The sequence below is a fragment of the Caretta caretta genome, chromosome 5 (genome assembly GCF_965140235.1).
Source record: "Caretta caretta isolate rCarCar2 chromosome 5, rCarCar1.hap1, whole genome shotgun sequence".
Taxonomy (NCBI): Eukaryota; Metazoa; Chordata; order Testudines; family Cheloniidae; genus Caretta; species Caretta caretta.
In genome coordinates this window covers 72,396,412-72,414,041 of record NC_134210.1, presented here as the reverse complement: position 1 = coordinate 72,414,041, position 17,630 = coordinate 72,396,412, and the positions used below count along the sequence as shown (strand labels likewise).

General features: G+C 41.3%; 1 protein-coding gene across 3 annotated transcripts in view; it reads right to left on the bottom strand.

Annotated features, from left to right (window-relative positions):
- The window catches only part of APC (APC regulator of Wnt signaling pathway), a 202,977-nt gene extending 185,576 nt beyond the window's left edge, over positions 1 to 17,401 (bottom strand). For 2 of the 3 annotated variants that reach the window (XM_048849763.2, XM_048849769.2), the window contains exon 1: positions 17,159 to 17,401. The gene's annotated coding sequence lies outside the window, so the exon portion shown is untranslated. Of the gene's footprint in view, positions 1 to 5,759; positions 5,878 to 17,158 lie in introns of all 3 variants that reach the window. The other variant, XM_048849761.2, reaches the window with a different exon arrangement.
- Between the last annotated feature and the right edge of the window lie 229 nt (positions 17,402 to 17,630).

The following is a 17,630-nucleotide window of genomic DNA, read 5'->3' as shown; positions in this document are numbered from 1 at the left end:
AAGCACCAGTGTGGACAACACTTCGTGGGGGGGGGGGGGACGACATCTGCACTCCTGGCGACAAAGCTACTGCCCCTGGTTGGGATGGTTTTATTTTGTCACCAGGAGAGCTCTTTCCCAGCGATAAAGAGCAACTACCCAGCACACCTTATAACAGCCACACAGTCGTAAGGTGTGCAGTGTAGACATAGTCTGAGGAAAAAGGATATACAGATATTCCCAATCTGCCTTTGCTAGACCATTCATTCATTGTTTTGAATATCTTTATTTCCTCCTCTCTAAAGTAAATGGTCTCAATCTTTTCCATCTCTTCCTATAGGAAAAAAAGTCTAGGTGTCTACCATTTTCACTGCCAGAACTCCCTCTATTTCTATAAATAATGGAAATAATAAAAGTTACAAAAGCTAAATTCAGTATTCTGGATCACTGTGACCAGGTCCTCATCTGGGAGGAAGGGAAGAAGTTTCCTAGCAAGCTGGAATTGAAAGGCATTTTTAAAAACTGATGCAACTTGGTCATGCATACCAAGTGGGGAGTCTAACACCACTTTGACAAATGGGAGCTGTATGCCTTCAATAAAAGAGGGAGACAACGTCTCTGCCAGTTCTTCTATTCATTTGTCTTTTTCTGATCAGCATCACTTTAGCCTTCCCTGGGTTCAGCTTGAGGCAGCTGTACTTCACCCAACAGCTGATTTCTTTTGGCATTCTTAGGTTAGTAGTGGCACTGGTTGTATAAATTGAGAATGATATATATAGTTGAGTGCCATCAGCACAGTATTGGTAACTGAGCCCATGAGGTCTCACTCTACCCACTGCGGTCTCACATAGCTATTCAAGAGAAGACAGAGAAGGTATGGATCTTATGGGACTTTGCAGGTGAGGGCCTTTGGAAAGGAGGAGCAGTTACCCATCATCATTCTCTGAATTCTGCCAGAGAGAAACAATTGCAGCTACTGTAGTTCTGGACCATCTACTCCTGCTATGTCATATAGGTGTGCTAGTACCACCTTGTCAGTAGCACTGTGTCAAAGACTGCAGAGAGGTCCAGCAGCCTACACATGAACATTTTGCTGTGTCCATGACCATAAGGTGGTCTTTTAGAGCCACTAGAACCATCTGTACTGTGCCCTGGTCTGACCGCTGTCAGTGAGGCATCCAGGATGCTGGCTGATTGCCATTTTTCTAACTACTGGTTACACCACAGTGATTTGAATTTTACCTGCTATAAATTGATCTTTTACTATTGACATAAAACCCCCACAGCTCAGTGTGTGCTCTTATCTAATGACTGAGAAGTTCTTTTATAGGCTGTTATATGAAGTGCTGTCCTTTCCACATAAAAACTATGCTAGTTTGGAATGTGAATATACATAATATTTTCTTTTTTACAGGTCTCAAGAAACCATTGAGGAGGCACAGCTAGATTCAGCTATTGATCGCCTCACCTCCTTCAGGACCCTATTGCACTTTTAGGTTTCCTTCCAAAAAAAGGACCAGGAACTCATAGACCAGTGGCTTCCAAAAAAATTCCTCTTGGACCATGCAATAACCTGACGTTTCAGAAAGATCCAAATGTATATTATTGCCTGAAGGGCCAGTCTGGTGTGGTTAAATACACGTTTAGAAATGGTTCACTGATTTAGGAGTACGAACAAAACAAATTGATGATTCAGCTTCAGTTAGCTAGGTGGCCAGCCACTTCAAGTCCAGAAACACATCCTTGTCATTCTAGTCTGTTGAAAGAGATTCAAACAATACAAATTGCACTAGAACAAAGAGCAATAATGAGAACACACTCTTCTGCCAGAGAATCTACCTAAATCTGCATTATAAATATGTATATATGCCTTTTTAAGTCATCCTCTAAAGTTACCTTTGATGCCTCTTTCTTGGTGCAGATAAATAAATGTCATATCTATCTGGTGACTAATCAGTCAGATAAAGAAAACAATGAAAAATGACAAATGTTTTTTAAATGGTCAGATGCAATTAGAGGCTACAGATTTATGAAGATGATACAGCAGATTAAACTAGAAGATCCTGCTGTATTTCTGACTGGGTTCTGATCTTTATTACTGCATGTATAGTAGCTTGTTTCACATGGGTCTTTAGTACTTTTATATCATTCTGGGCACCAGTTCAGAGCTAGAGAAAAGAACTGGACATTTTGTTCCCTTGTAAAATTGAGAAATGGATTTGGAACAGTATAAAGACAATCATGTACAGAAATCTACTTTTTCATGGAAATAAAGCAGTTCACAAATCTACTGGTTAAAGAAGTAGACAAGGATTCTTTCTCCACATTCAATTCACTCTTTTCAATTTCTTACACTTGAAACATTTTTTGGAAAAAGCTTAATGAATCAAGTTCAGTTCTCAAGGTCCCAACAATAACATTCAGACATTTAATTAGTAGGCCATCACTTGAGCTGGCATCTAAACCTTTTGTCAAAGACCTAATTCCATACCAATTCAAACACCCTATTAGTCTAATATTAACTACAGGAAACCATATGACATCTTAGTTCACAGATTGCACTGCATGCACTAATATAACACTGCAGTGACAGTCTAAATGAATGCAAGCATACAGACCTAAGAAGTATAAATCTTTTGAAGCTGGTAACAGTATTCCATGTCTCTGCAAAACAAACTAAGACTTACCTGTGTACTCAAAAGGTAACTTTGATGTAAGGCTCAAGAGAGGCCTGTGCTTCTGAGACTCTGGCAGTCCAGGTGCAGATCTTTATCTGGATATAACCCTGACATAAGATCTGATCTCTGAAGATTCTGTATTTTGTTGATTCAAATGTTATCAGTCAACCACCGCTGACTTCAACAAGGATACTATTTACCCCCTGGAGTGGATAGGAGTGCTGTTGAGAAGGCCAAGCACCTCCCTAGGCCCTTTCTAGCTATTATGTAGAGGCTTGGCAGAATGCTCTGAAGCCTCAGACCCTGGAATCAGCATCTTCCAAGCTAATAGAACAGGTGAGAAGGAATAACACAGAAGAAAAGTTACTGCACAAATCTAGATATTAACCACACAGCATTTTATTCTTATTTAATACTATCCAGCTGCCAGTGGTTGACAGCTTTAGTATTTGCTTTTACCTCCACAGCTAAGGACACCTTCAAGATGAGGAACAGTAAAACCTTAAAACAAGAACAAAACCCCAAACATTTATTTCTGATTCAGCTGCATCTTCAAAGTACAAGTACCACGGAGGTGGTGAACTGAGGTGAGGAACAAAAGTCAGGTATTTATTTTGATCAGTACAAATTAAGCCTGTACAATGGACCAGATGGGCAATGGCAGCATAACATAGAGGTCTGCGTATTGGTACAAGTGGAATTTCTGTGCAAGACCAAGATCTGACTTTAATTCTAGGAACTCAAAAATATATTAGCATCCCTTTTTCTATTTTAAGCATCCTAAAAGTAAATATCTTTCAAATTAAAAAAATAAGCAAGAGGATGCATAAATGATTAAGGCATTAATTTTAAATATGCATCTGACAGGTAAAGAGTCATCTGACCTTCCCTCTAGCGCCCCACATCAAGTCACAAAGCCCACTTGTTATTCTATTCAAGTTTTTATATCACAATCAGCTCCTATTTATGACTGGGTAACATAGAAGGAAGTTGTATTCTTGGAAATGGTCACTTACTACAATTATGGCCAGAGCAGTGACCAGTTATTTGCAGTTTTCATCTCAAGCAACTTTATACCTCAAGACAAAAAATAAGCTATACCTTTGCTCCACAATCTATTCCAATTTGAAGGTGACCAACAAATACATACATATTAAGACCCAGAACATCTTGATGTATAAGATAAAGCAAATAATTGATGTATTGATTATTCCATTCTTTAATATTTATTATCATGCTCAAAAGCTTGAGTCACTCTTATTTAAATTACATTTAATAAAATTTTGCATGTACATGATATATATAAAAAAATTAGTGAAGTTTGATTTTTTTTTTTTTAGACAAATTGGGGACTTGGTAAGCAACAGCTTAAACACCTTGGACACAAAGCAACGCCAGTTACTTGAAAAAGAAGTAATTATAATACAATTACCCTGGTAACTATTCTTTAGTGTGACTACTAATTAAAGGAAAAGCATCATTAGCTACCCTAGACATAGGAGCAAATTTGAAACAAAGTTGTCTGAAAGATACCAGAGGAAAAAAAAATTCATTAAAAATATGCTTCACAAAATAATTTTGCAAGAAATCATTGCTTTGTATTCTATACCTGATGTAGTAAATTGGTAAAACAGTCTAGAAACAAGTTTCTTTGTAGAAATGTACTGTAAACAGCTTTATATACATATACACACACACACACACACACACACACACACACACACACAGAGCTGAAAGCTCATGCTGCTGCATAGATGTGGCAGTTGGGCCTCTCTCATACAACCAAAAAAGAGTTGCATGTAAATTAGCTGTTGAGTAAGGTTGGTGATTGGCTGAGTTACCTCTGATATCATAATGACCTACAACTCCTGGGATGGCATAGATATGTGCCTTACCATAGCTCTACAGTGTACAGCTGGAATTAATAAAGTCAAAATAGCTGAGATCTTTAAAATTGGATGCTAAAAGACTGCAAATCCCACTGATGATTCAATTTGGTGATATTCTCAACCATGCTTGGTAGAGGTTTCCTTCACTTCACACAGACTCAGATATTCTTGCTTTCAGAGTGACACACAAAGGGTACGTCTACACTGCAACTTAAGACCAGGATTAGCAGAACTCAAGGTAACAAACCGTCGGTTTGTAGGGTTTGAGCCTCTATACTCTTGTAAATCCAGATTAGGAACTGTTGAACACTGGGTCTATAGATGGCATTATGCAGGATCGAGTCCAAACACTCACATCATAGATTTCTTAGCACCCTCCCAAAATGTGGCTGCTGTAGCCGTTTGTTCTTGGTGCAGTGTGGGAAAACCTGACTGTACAGATGACAAAAAAAAAAAATAGTGCGGTGGGCTCTAGAACAGTTATGGCAGACTTCCTGAGCATGAATCCAGTGGGGCTGCATCTACACGGCAAAGCAACAGGGCTTGAAGCCTGGGTTCTGGCTTGACTCAGGCTTGAACCCTCCAGCCCCACAGGGTCCTGTGACCCTGGATCTGAGCCCTGAGTTAGTGTAATTTGTGCTTAGATAGAAAGGTGGTCAGGCTTGAGCTTCAGCTTCCATTGCAGTGCAGACATGCCCAGAGTGACCATCCTAGAATCTTCTTATAGATACACATGGCACAAGCTATTTTAGTTGGTTAGAAGGCTAACACCACACTTTATATGTTTTTTTCTTTTATTTCTGGTGATTATAATTGGTGGAAAAAATTAGATTACAAAACTGTTTGGGAAGGCAAGGAAATGAGAGTGAACGATGAACCACTTCTACAAAAGCACCAGTGATATGTTAATATTTAAATACATTTGATTTTTGCCATTTTTATCCTGTATCTCAATTCTTGCTTACATAAGCAAGAAAAAGTCTCAATTCATCTCAGTATCTGTTCCTACTAAACTTGTTTTACTTTTTCAATATTCCCAAATTAATCTAAAAAAGACAGTTGTATAGTGACATCACACAGTCCATAAGATTTAAACCAGTATATGAGGGCTAGGGTCAATTTCAATGTATACAGCAGTTATCAAGCCTCTCTCTTCACAAAAGAAAAGGCAACATTCAAAATTCAAATCTGACAGGATCTTAAAGAACTGTACCTGCATGGTGAAGGATTTGTTTTGCCAGTCAAGAGTCCAACATATATAGATCATACTGCATTTTCTGTGATGCACCCAACTTCTGCACGTGACTGATTTCTCCACAAGGAAAGGAGCACTAGATAGTATGAAACATAAAACATACAAGCTACGGTATGCTCCATGTCATCAGACTGGATATCAATATTGTGCCTCAAATCCCAATCATTAACCAAGGTTACATTTGGTGTGCCATCACTGAGATCCTACATTTCCCATATATCTACACATTTTTGTAATTCCTCTACAGAAGATAAATTGTGCCAGCAATTCTGCTCGTAGTTCAAGTGAGCCAAGAGAGGGGTAACAGCAGAACAGCGAAACTGACATCAACAGCAGCCTTCTGATATAGTAATCCTCCACCGCATCTGGAGGTGATGCAGTATGAAAAAGTTCTCTATTTTACAATCTATGATTTCCAGTAGCAGTTTACCGGATTTGAAAGCACTCTAGTAATCGCTCCCTCACCATTTCTTATTGATGATGGTAGTAGTAGCAGCATGGATGGGTAATAATGGGAGTCACATGCACTCTTAACCAACACAGTTCCAATTTTGGCCCTTCCAGGCTGTGGGAATATAGCAGGAAAGAGGGCTATCAAAAGACCTCTGGAGAAGAAATATACCCTTTTTTCTGCCTGAGTGTATGTAGAAAAAGATTAATGTAAAATTAAAAAACAAAAACAAACAAAAAAACTCAGATCTTGGGGAAAGAAGGGATGAGACTAAAAAATTAAGCTTTAAAACCGTCTAAAGTGGCTGTTTTGATACTCTTCCATTAGAGGAAATTCAAGACCGCAGCTGCAATAAAGTCAATTGAAACCACTTTAAAGCCTTAACCTTTGACTGAAAAAAAATATTCTGGGTAAGCCACTGAAAAGTTCAAAATTATCTGTCACCTTCACTGGAGAACCTGAATCTTCTATAGTATTCATGAAGTTCTCTGAAGGCAAGCATATATTGCCTGATCTGAACTTGATTCACAGATCACTTTAATCTTTGTGTTCTTTTAATCATTTCTATTTCCCCAAATAGTCTCATATTCTATGACTAAGACATGGCAATTTTGCTCAGCCCTCTGCAAGTATAAACTAAAGCCTTTCAGCCTAACCAGTTAAACCATTACATTAAGTCCAAACTTCTGTCAGAACTCAACTGGATTCAATAAAGCTATACGCAAACTACAAAAGCTTTGTCCTCAAATATTCATTTAAATTTTAAAACTAGTTTGCTTTGTCCATGTTTGTGTCCTTTCCCTGTAAGCCCTGGCCTACACTACAGGATTAGGTCGAATTTAGCTGCATTAGGTCGATTTTAAAATGAATGCGTCTACACAGCCAACCCCGCTCTGTTGACCTAAAGGGCTCTTCAAATTGACTTCTGTACTCCTCCCTGGCAAGGGGAGTAGCACTAAAATTGACCTTGCTGGGTCGAATTTGGGCTAGTGCAGACGCAATTCGACGGTATTGGCCTCTGGGAGCTATCCCAGAGTGCTCCAATGTGACCGCTCTGGACAGCACTTTGAACTCTGATGCACTAGCCAGGTACACAGGAAAGCCCTAGGAAATTTTGAATTTCATTTACTGTTTGGTCAGTGTGGCCATGTGGTCTGGGATCACTGTGGCACAAAGCGTGGCAGCGAACGGTCCTGGGTTTTGGTCACATTCATGCACCATTTGGTCTTTATCTTTCTGTGTCAGTCACAGGAAAGTGATATCATTCACGGTCACCTGGTTGAAATAGGGGAAGTTTGGTAAGGGGACAGTAATCCCCTCTGGTGATCTCCCGCACATTAGACCCCGGTCATGCTGGCTGTTTGCGCTTGGCTAGAAGGGATCGTCCCAGAGAATAGCCACATGGCAGGGGGAGGAGGGGAAAGGATCATCCCAGAGAATAGCCACACGGTGGGGCGTGGGGAGGTGTGTGCTGCACACCCACCCGAAAACTGCAGCCCCTCCTTTTGTAAAATATGAATGTGAAACCCAGACGGCATTGCTTGCTATGGGAAAGGATGGCAGTGAAGTTTGAAACCATTCCCACATGTTATGACGGCATAAGAAGTAAATCCCACGTACCAAAATGCTTACCATGGCTGCCTGGAAACCGAATTCTGTTGCCCAGCCATGTGTGATGTGTCACCATACCGGCAGGCGCTCAAGTACAAAATGCGACCTTGTACCTAAAGCACATGTGCTGTCTGCTGTGAATTGCTTGATTCACTGTGAAAGAGTCTCAGAAATATATTATCTTAAATTTTACTCTCCCTTTTTCTCCCCCCTCAGGTGCAAATGTTTCTATGCTCCCCCTATCATCTCCATCCCTGAGGTTATCACAGATTAGAAGGTGAAAAAAAACGCACTCACGATGACATGTTTTCCGAGCTCATGCAATCCTCCCACACTGATAGGGCACAGCTTAATGCATGGAGGCATTCAGTGGCAGAGGCCAGGAAAGCATTAAGTGAGGGCAAAGAGCAGAGGCAGGAAGCGATGCTGAGACTAATGGGGGAGCAAACTGACATGATGAAGCGTCTGTTGGAGCTGCAGGAAAGCCAACAAGAACACAGACCCCTAATGCATCCATTGTATAACCACCTGCCCTCCTCCCCAAGTTCCATATGCTCCTCACGCAGACACCCAAGAACACGGGGGGGAGGGGAGACAGAAGGCGGCTCTGGGCACCCAGCCGCTCCACTCCAGAGGATGGCCCAAGCAACAGAAGGCTGTCATTCAAACCGTTTTAATTTGTAGCGTGGCTACAATAAGCAATGTGGCCTTGTCCTTCCCTCCTCCCTGACCCCACCTCACTCCACCCCACCCGGGATACCTTGTCAGTTCTCACTTTTTTTAAAAATAAAGAAAGAATATATGGTTTCAAAACAATAGTTACTTTATTTCGAAGAAGGGAGGGCGGTTGGCTTACAGGGAAATCAAATCAACAAAGGGGGCAGGTTTGCATCAAGGAGAAACACACACAACTGTCACACCATAGTCTGGCCAGTCATGAAACTGGTTTTCAAAGCCTCTCTGATGCGCAGCGCGCCTAGCTGTACTCTTCTAATCACCCTGGTGTCTGGCTGCTCAAAATCAGCTGCCAGGCGATTTGCCTCAACCTCCCACCCCGCCATAAACATCTCACCCTTACTCTCCCAGATATTATGGAGCGCACAGTAAGCAGCAATAACAATGGGAATTTTGGTTGCGCTGAGGTCTAACCTCATCAGTAAACAGCGCCAGCGAGCTTTTAAACGTCCAAAGGCACATTCTACTACCATTCTGCACTTGCTCAGCCTATAGTTGAACTGCTCCTTACTACTGTCCAGGCTGCCTGTGTACGGCTTCATAAGCCATGGGAGCAAGGGGTAGGCTGGGTCCCCAAGGATAACTATTGGCATTTCAACATCCCCAACAGTTATTTTTTGGTCTGGAAAGCAAGTCCCTTCTTGCAACTGCTCAAACAGCCCTGAGTTCCTAAAGATGTGAGCGTCATGCACCTTTCCCAGCCATCCCACATTGATGTTGGTGAAACTTCCCTTGTGATCCACCAGTGCTTGCAGCACCATTGGGAAGTACCCCTTGCGGTTTACGTACTGGTTGGTAAGGTGGTCCAGTGCCAAGATAGGGATGTGTGTTCCATCTATCGCACTACCACAGTTAGGGAACCCCATTGCAGCAAAGCCACCCAGTATGACCTGCACATTTCCCAGAGTCATTACCCTTGATAACTGAATGTCAGTGATTGCACTGGCTACTTGGATCACAGCAGTCCCCACAGTAGACTTGCCCACTCCAAATTGATTCCCTAGTGGCCAGTAACAGTCAGGCGTTGCAAGCTTCCACAGGGCTATCGCCACTCGCTTCTCACCTGACAGGGTAGCTCTCATCTTAGTATTCCTGTGCTTCAGGGTGCGGGAAAGCAACTCACAAAGTTCAAGGAAAGTGGCCTTATGCATGCAAAATTTTCACAGCCACTGTGAATCATCCCATACCTGCAAGACTAGCAGTCCACCAGTCTGTGCTTGTTTGCCAGGCCCAGAATCAACATTCCACTGTATCAACCAGCCCCACTGCCACCATGATGTCCCAATTGCCACAGCCCGTGCTTTCAGGAACATCTGTGTCCATGTCCTCATCACAATTGTCCTCGTGCTGGCTTCTCTTAGCCCAGTTCTGCACATACTCCAGTATAATGTGCGAGATGTTTACAATGCTCACAACACCAGCGGTGAGCTGAGCGGACTCCATGCTTGCCGTGCTATGGCGTCTGCAGGGGTAGCCCAGGAAAAAAGATGCAAAATGATTGTCCGCCATTGCTTTCCCGGAGGAAGGGGTGACTGACGACATGTACCCAAAACCACCCGCGACAATGTTTTTGCCCCATCAGGCATTGGGAGCTTAAACCAGAATTCCAATGGGCAGCAAAGACTGTGGGAACTGTGGGATAGCTACCCACAGTGCACCACTCCGTAAGTCAATGCTAGCCACAGTATTGAGGATGCACTCCACTGACTTAATTCGCTTAGTGGGGACATACACAATCGACTATATAAAATCGATTTCTAAAAATCGACTTCTATAAAAACAGACCTAATTTCATAGTTTAGATATACCCTTAGCTATTACCTAGTTAGGAAATGGGGACAATACCATACCAAATGCTCAGAGTAAGTCATCTGCGATCCCTCTATAAAGTGAAAAAAATTATGAAGGCTAGTCAAATTTGATTAAGTAAAATTAATGAAAATCACAATCTGCTTGTGAATATTCTTTAAATAGACAGAGGTTACATTTAATTAAGTATCAGAGTAGCAGACATGTAAGTCTGTATTCACAAAAAGAAAAGTAGTACTAGTGACACCTTAAAGACTAACCAATTTATTTGAGCATGAGGAAAGTTTATGCTCAAATAAATTGGTTAGTCTCTAAGGTGCCACTAGTACTACTTTTCTTTATTCAATTAAGTAGTTCAGACAGTTTCTTCCCTCTTCTAATTCTGAGTAAACAACATTTGCTAGGTTTCAGAGGAACAGCCGTGTTAGTCTGTATTCGCAAAAAGAAAAGGAGTACTTGTGGCACCTTAGAGACTAACCAATTTATTTGAGCATGAGCTTTCGTGAGCTACAGCTCACTTCATCAGATGCATACCGTGGAAAGTGCAGCAGACTTTATATACACACAGAGAATATGAAACAATACCTCCTCCCACCCCACTGTCCTGCTGGTAACACCAGCAGGAGAGTGAGTTTGTGTGTGTATGGGGGTGGGGGAGATGTGAGAAAACCTGGATCTATGCAGGAAATAGCCCGACTTGATTATGTAAAGAGTTGTCACTTTGGATGGGCTAGCACCAGCAGGAGAGTGAATTTGTGTGGGGGGGTGGAGGGTGAGAAAACCTGGATTTGTGCTGGAAATGGCCCACCTGTTGATCACTTTAGATAAGCTATTACCAGCAGGACAGTGGGGTGGGAGGAGGTATTGTTTCATATTCTCTGTGTATATATAAAGTCTGCTGCAGTTTCCACGGTATGCATCTGATGAAGTGAGCTGTAGCTCACGAAAGCTCATGTTCAAATAAATTGGTTAGTCTCTAAGGTGCCACAAGTACTCCTTTTCTTTTTGCGAACATTTGCTAGGACTCTCCTACAGACTTCATTGGACGTTTGGAATCAAAATGCCAAAACTTCAGCAGAGAAGCTTGTTTTCAGGCACGATAGCATCCAATTCCCCATGACAATTTGTGGCCCATCAATTGGGAGATTTGAATTTAATTTGCAGCCCTTAGGTCTTACTCCAAGGGAACCAGAGCTGAGTCTGACAAAGGTATAAAACTCTAATTAGCAATATATTAACCCTAGAGTGAAAGAATCACATCTATATACAACTCAACTGTGACCTCTGTAATTGATTAGGGAATAGCATTGATTAATTCCAAACTGATTCTTAGACAGTCCTTCGCTCAAATGATAGTTGCTGTAATGTGGTGTCTCAACAATGAAGGCTTTAAAATGGGAAAGAGACACTGTGAACCTGAGAATTTTTAACATCAATAAGTTAAGAGAAAGTCAGCTCACCTAAATTATGTTTGCGTCATTCATAATTTCTTTACATTCTTATAACACACTAATGAAATGTTTCATCTCTCTTCCATTTCTCCCTCTCTTGCCAGTTGTTGAATAATAGAAGGCCAACCCAATTTTCACACCACAAAGAGCTAAGTTCAGATCTACGCGATTAATATCCTTATGAATCTGTACAAAGCAAGCACCAATACATTAAGTGCACAAACAATTAAAAAAGAAAAGGAGTACTTGTGGCACCTTAGAGACTAACCAATTTATTTGAGCATAAGCTTTCGTGATGCATCTGATGAAGTGAGCTGTAGCTCACGAAAGCTTATGCTCAAATAAATTGGTTAGTCTCTAAGGTGCCACAAGTACTCCTTTTCTTTTTGCGAATACAAACTAACATGGCTGCTACTCTGAAACAATTAAAAGTAATTTATAAATATATTACAGACGTTTGTTTGTTGACAAGTAAATACATACCCTATGCACTTAAATAATTAATTCCTGTACAACTAGTCTGAAATGGCATCACAGAAGTCTCATTTATAATTTTACAATATTTTGTAACTGTTGAAGTAATTTAGAGCTTTGACAATCCTTAATATTTAGGGAATGGCACGATAAGACTATTTTATGCGTCAGCCTGATTCAATCTTTGCACTCAACTATGAGGCCAGGCTTAATAAGGTCATTTTAATTATTATACAATGATCAAATTTTAAAATTTGATATTTTCCAAGTAGAGCATAGTTCGTGTAACTCCTTTGCTGCTACTGCCCACTGTTCCGAAACTAGTTTGAAAGAACAAGATTTTTTTTTAAATATACTGTGCCTTGGCATGGGCCAAGCAGAGTCCATCTCTTCCCCTTTCCGAAAACACAACTACTATTTGCAAGTCCTCTGGTTCCCACTAGAGACAACTACTATTAAATAAAGCAATAAACCTCTAGTTAGGACACCAAAATGGACAGTCTTGTGAAGTGTCTACTAATATTCCTCCATCAAGTTAAACTAATGCACTATGGCCCTGCACCCAATGCTCAATATCAGAAGTATTACAGGCAAATGTGCTAACAGTCTTGTCAACTACCTCTCTCTCCTTTTATTTGTAGTCCTTGCTAACTGCCTTTCCTCCCTTCCATGTGCCTCCCCACAATACCACATCCACTAAATACAGTTCTCTGGATGCCAGAAAACATTTCTCCTCAACAAGAGAGCAGCTTCCACAAATGCAAACTAGCAAGGCAAAGACTGTCAACTCAGTTAGGGAAGTAGTGAACAAGAGAAGTGTCCAGCCCAAAATAAAAATACTCTTCACTTTCAAGTTAAGGAGTGAGAACTAAACCCTATCCAGTCACGTAACACAGGCACAGATATTCCCAGCTTCTGTAACAAGATGCAAGTCTACAATTAAAATAGTTTGACATCATATGATCAAAAAGTTCTACAGCACTATAGTATGGTTGATAGTTACATCACTATCATAAATTTGTATTCCTTTATCATGCCCACCTTATATTATTTCAATAAAACTCATAATTACAGTCTGAGTTTAACAAGACCAAAAACCCCTAAACTTGCAAAATATTGCTAGCATAGGCTTTTTTTTATTGTTAAGAACAAAGTATCAGTGTCACTACTATGATGTGAGGAATTACCAGCTAATCAGATGTTCATTTTAGTAATCAATCCATTAGCTAACTAGCCTTGCTCCATTCATTCATTGTTCATTCATTCCATCATCATCATACTAAAACCCAGATTCCTAAAATATGAAGACAAAGTATAAAGGAAAACACTGAAATTTGTCTTCATTGTGCAACAGACTTAGTTTGGAGTAAAAAAACAACATTTGAGATTTACCACTTTTCCACATAAAGGTTTCAGATACGTGTACAAGGCCTTGGAGTTTGTGATTTCTATTATATGACACTATTGAACTATAGAATGGCTATTGGACACTTTGAAAATTAAAGTGTGTGTATGATGAACTCTATGCTAAACCTAAGTCTATTAGAATGTCATTCATCATACTTGTAGAACAACCTGATATTTAACGTACAGCAAAATGCTCTGACAACAAGAATTTAATAATTCTGTGAAAAGTTATTACTTTTTACAAGATGTGTACATTAAATGGTTTAACACAGAGGGAAAAAGTTAACTAACATAAGTCAATTTGGGTGTCTCATTTTCACTTAGGCTACCAATATATTTTTAGTCTGTTAGCCAATACCAAATGAACCACATCTAATTTTGTTCAACTTGATCATTTCAACATGTATTAAAAAGTTTTATGCTGATCCAACTGGAAAAAGACAACAATTCAAGGTACTAGTTACCACTTAGTTTTGGTTATTGATGGACCACTGAAAGGAATATCTGAAGGTGAATTATATGAACAAGCAAATCTTGCAAACAACCCACCAAGGTATCCGCAAGTACATAAAAAGAAATAACTAACATTAATTTAATGAGTTCTACTTGAATAAAAGCATACATAAACTTCAGTAAAAGTAAAATGCAGTTGCCCATTGGGATAAGCAGCTATCAGCATAGCATTGCTCCTCTGACCTGAATGAATGCATCTGAAATTTCATGTGTGAATCTTTAGAAGAATAGAAATTTTCAGGAAATGCGGAGGTAAATCAGACAAGCATTTGAGATAGAGTTAAAAAAGAAAGGTGATTTCATTTCTTGAACATTATCTTTTTTTTTTTTGCACACTTGTTTTAACTTTGAAATGGTTTGGACTAGACACAAATGTGTTTTGATCTGTTGGTTTCTGGCAAGGACTAGGGCCTATGACCAGGTTTGTGGGGATTCTTTACAGAAATTAGCTATTAAAAGATAATGCATACAAGCCAGATCCAACACTTGAAAATTGTGTTGTGTACTTACTCTTCCACCACTCAATTTTATTCTCAAATATCTGAGCTCTCTTTTAGCAAGACTTATTTTCTAGTACAAGTTTGATTACTGTATCTTTCAATAAGGGGAAATGCAAAAGAACACATTGTTTATGGTCTTTACTGTTTGTTTGATATTTTAAATAAAATGAAACTTCAATTTTTACAGTCAAAACAAATATGTCAAAATGCAAAAGTTTAGGTATCTAAAGCTAAATTAAATCTCAGATTTGAGAATTCAGTATTGTTTATTCTTGTTTTTCTTTCTCAACGTGTAGTTTAATATACTTTTACTGTATGTAATAGTATGTTTAGTGTATTACTACAAATATCACAAGAAAAAAAGGAACAAAAAATTACATATGCATACCATCCCAACACTTGGGGAGGCAGAATTAACTAAAATCTGAAAAAAAATTGTCAGCTATGTTTTTGTGTAGTATACCACTAATTATAGCCATCCTTTTGCCAGGTAAGTCATACACATTCTTTGTGCAACTCAGAATATCCCTATATTCCTTGAGGCCTCAGATCATAGCTATTATCCTTCCATCAGGAAGATGTGCTTTCAGTTGCAGAGTCCTCTCCCTTGGGCTGAACATGCTGCATGTGTGATGAAGCCTTTTACAGAGTGGGAGGGAAAGAGACATAACAAGGAAAACTGAAGTCCACCCAAAAAAGTAAGGTAAAGCATTTTATGACCTCCACTTTAACTTGACTAACATTTCCTAGGTCACTAGGACTGGTCCCACTGTTCCTCAGACGTTCTTGTTAACTCCGGGAAATGTGCTGGAAATGGTCCACCTTGATTATTACTTCAAAAGGTTCTCTCTCCCCCCACCCCACTCTCCTGCTGGTAATAGCTCATCTTAAGTGATCACTCTCCTTACAATGTATATTTTTTCATGGTCTGTGTGTATATAAAATCTCCTCACTGTACTTTCCACTTTATGCATCTGATGAAGTGAGCTGTAGCTCACGAAAGCTTATGCTCAAATAAATTGGTTAGTCTCTAAGGTGCCACAAGTACTCCTTTTCTTTTTGCGAATACAGACTAACATGGCTGCTACTCTGAAACTTGGCATAACAACTTCAAACTCACAGTTTTTAAAAAAGAAAAGCTTTCATGCCACAACTCTTGAAGCCCAGGGTAAAGAATAAATTAATATTCCTTTGTAATTTAAATCAGAGTGTAGATAATCAAACCAGGACCACTAGAAGAAGTACAGTTAAACTACTATTTCAAATATATAACACCATATAAGCAAAGCATGAAAAATCTACTCCCCCACCGGGGGCACAAAAAACCTTTTCATGAGGATCAGGAGTTGGTGGAAGTGAGCCTAAACTATCAGTTTCTGCAGAATTTCTTTTTTTTCCCCAAGAAGTCTTAAGGTTTCTAGCCTTATTGCTGCTAGGATAAGCTTTTCAAATGTCAACAGATGCAGGACCACCTTCCTGAGGGTGCTGCTACTACTATTCATAATTTCACTGATGCCCTTTGTGAAAGCTAACAGGGCACTGGTAAATTTTAGAGCTGTTAATCAGAACACCTTGTCACCCAGTGAAGTTGGAAAGTGAAACAGACTAGAGTCATGAGCAGAGAGAAGGGCTAGGAACACCTCAAAAACGGAGGTTGTGATTGAAAGGTAGAGTTACATTACACAGACTCATAACAGCAGAAGAAATAACCCCCCATAGCCTTCAGAAGGCTCTGGAGTCCGGGATAAGGGAGGAAGGTCCTCTCTAGCAACCAGAGCAAGGCGTGGGGTGCCTGGGACTTTACTTTCAAACTTAATACCCATCTTCTCCCCCCCCTTCAGAGAAGACGAAAAGAGCTGGGCTTCTCACAGACATTGCTGTCATACACATTCTGGCATTCGGGAATTTTTTCAAAGTCTGCCATAAAGCATTAAATTTATATGGTTATACTACTACAACATGAAAGTTGTATATTGCAGGCCGTATTTGTTACAGCGGAGCTGGGAACTGAGCTCAGATCTAGATGTGAGTCCCAAGTCTAGTGCCTCAGCCAAAACATCATCCTTCCTCTTCCCCACGTCCAAGGGGTAACGCACAGGACAGGTATTGCGGGAATATCTATTAGCCACCATCGGAAAGGGTTATTTAATCAAAACCTGAAATACTGAGTCAGTACCCCTGGCTCAGCAGGTCACAGAAGAGGGGGATGAAGGGGCCTGGGCTCCCCGGGGGTGGCTGAACGGGGGAGGGGAGGGTAGTACCCGGGGCTGTACCGGATGGAGCGTGCCACGGGCGGCAGCATGCGGGGGCGGGCCGCCAAGAGACGGGGACTCGCCGGGGCGCTGCTGGTGCCATGCGGGGACGGGCAGCAGCCCGCGGAGGAGCCCGGCTCTCTCACTCACTCACCTGCCCGCTCTCTCCTCACCCAGCCGCGGCGACTCCTCCGACTCCAGCTCGGCCCCAGGCAGCAGGCGGAAGAGGCAGCCGGGGCCGGACTCGGCCGCAGAGACAGGGCGCTGGGCCCGACAGACACTCCCCCTTCTTACAGGCATGGGCCGGCCCCTATCCCGCTGCCCCGGCTCCTCATCCCCGCGGCACGGGCCAGGCAGCCCCGGCCCCTCCGAGCTTCCCTCCGGCCTCAGTCACCGGCCGCCCCCACCACGGCCCCACAACGCGACCACCCCTTCTCACTCCCCCTCCCTGACTGGTCTCCCCGCCGCCATCTTGCCTGAGGGGAGAGCGTAGCGCGCAGGCGCGGCCGGGGGAATCCCGGCTCCAGCGGCCGGCCCTGGAAGAACCGGAATCGGCTCGGGGAGGCGATGCGCACGCGTAAAGAAGAAGCCTCTTAGTCTTCCCCCTTCCTTTTACACACACCTGC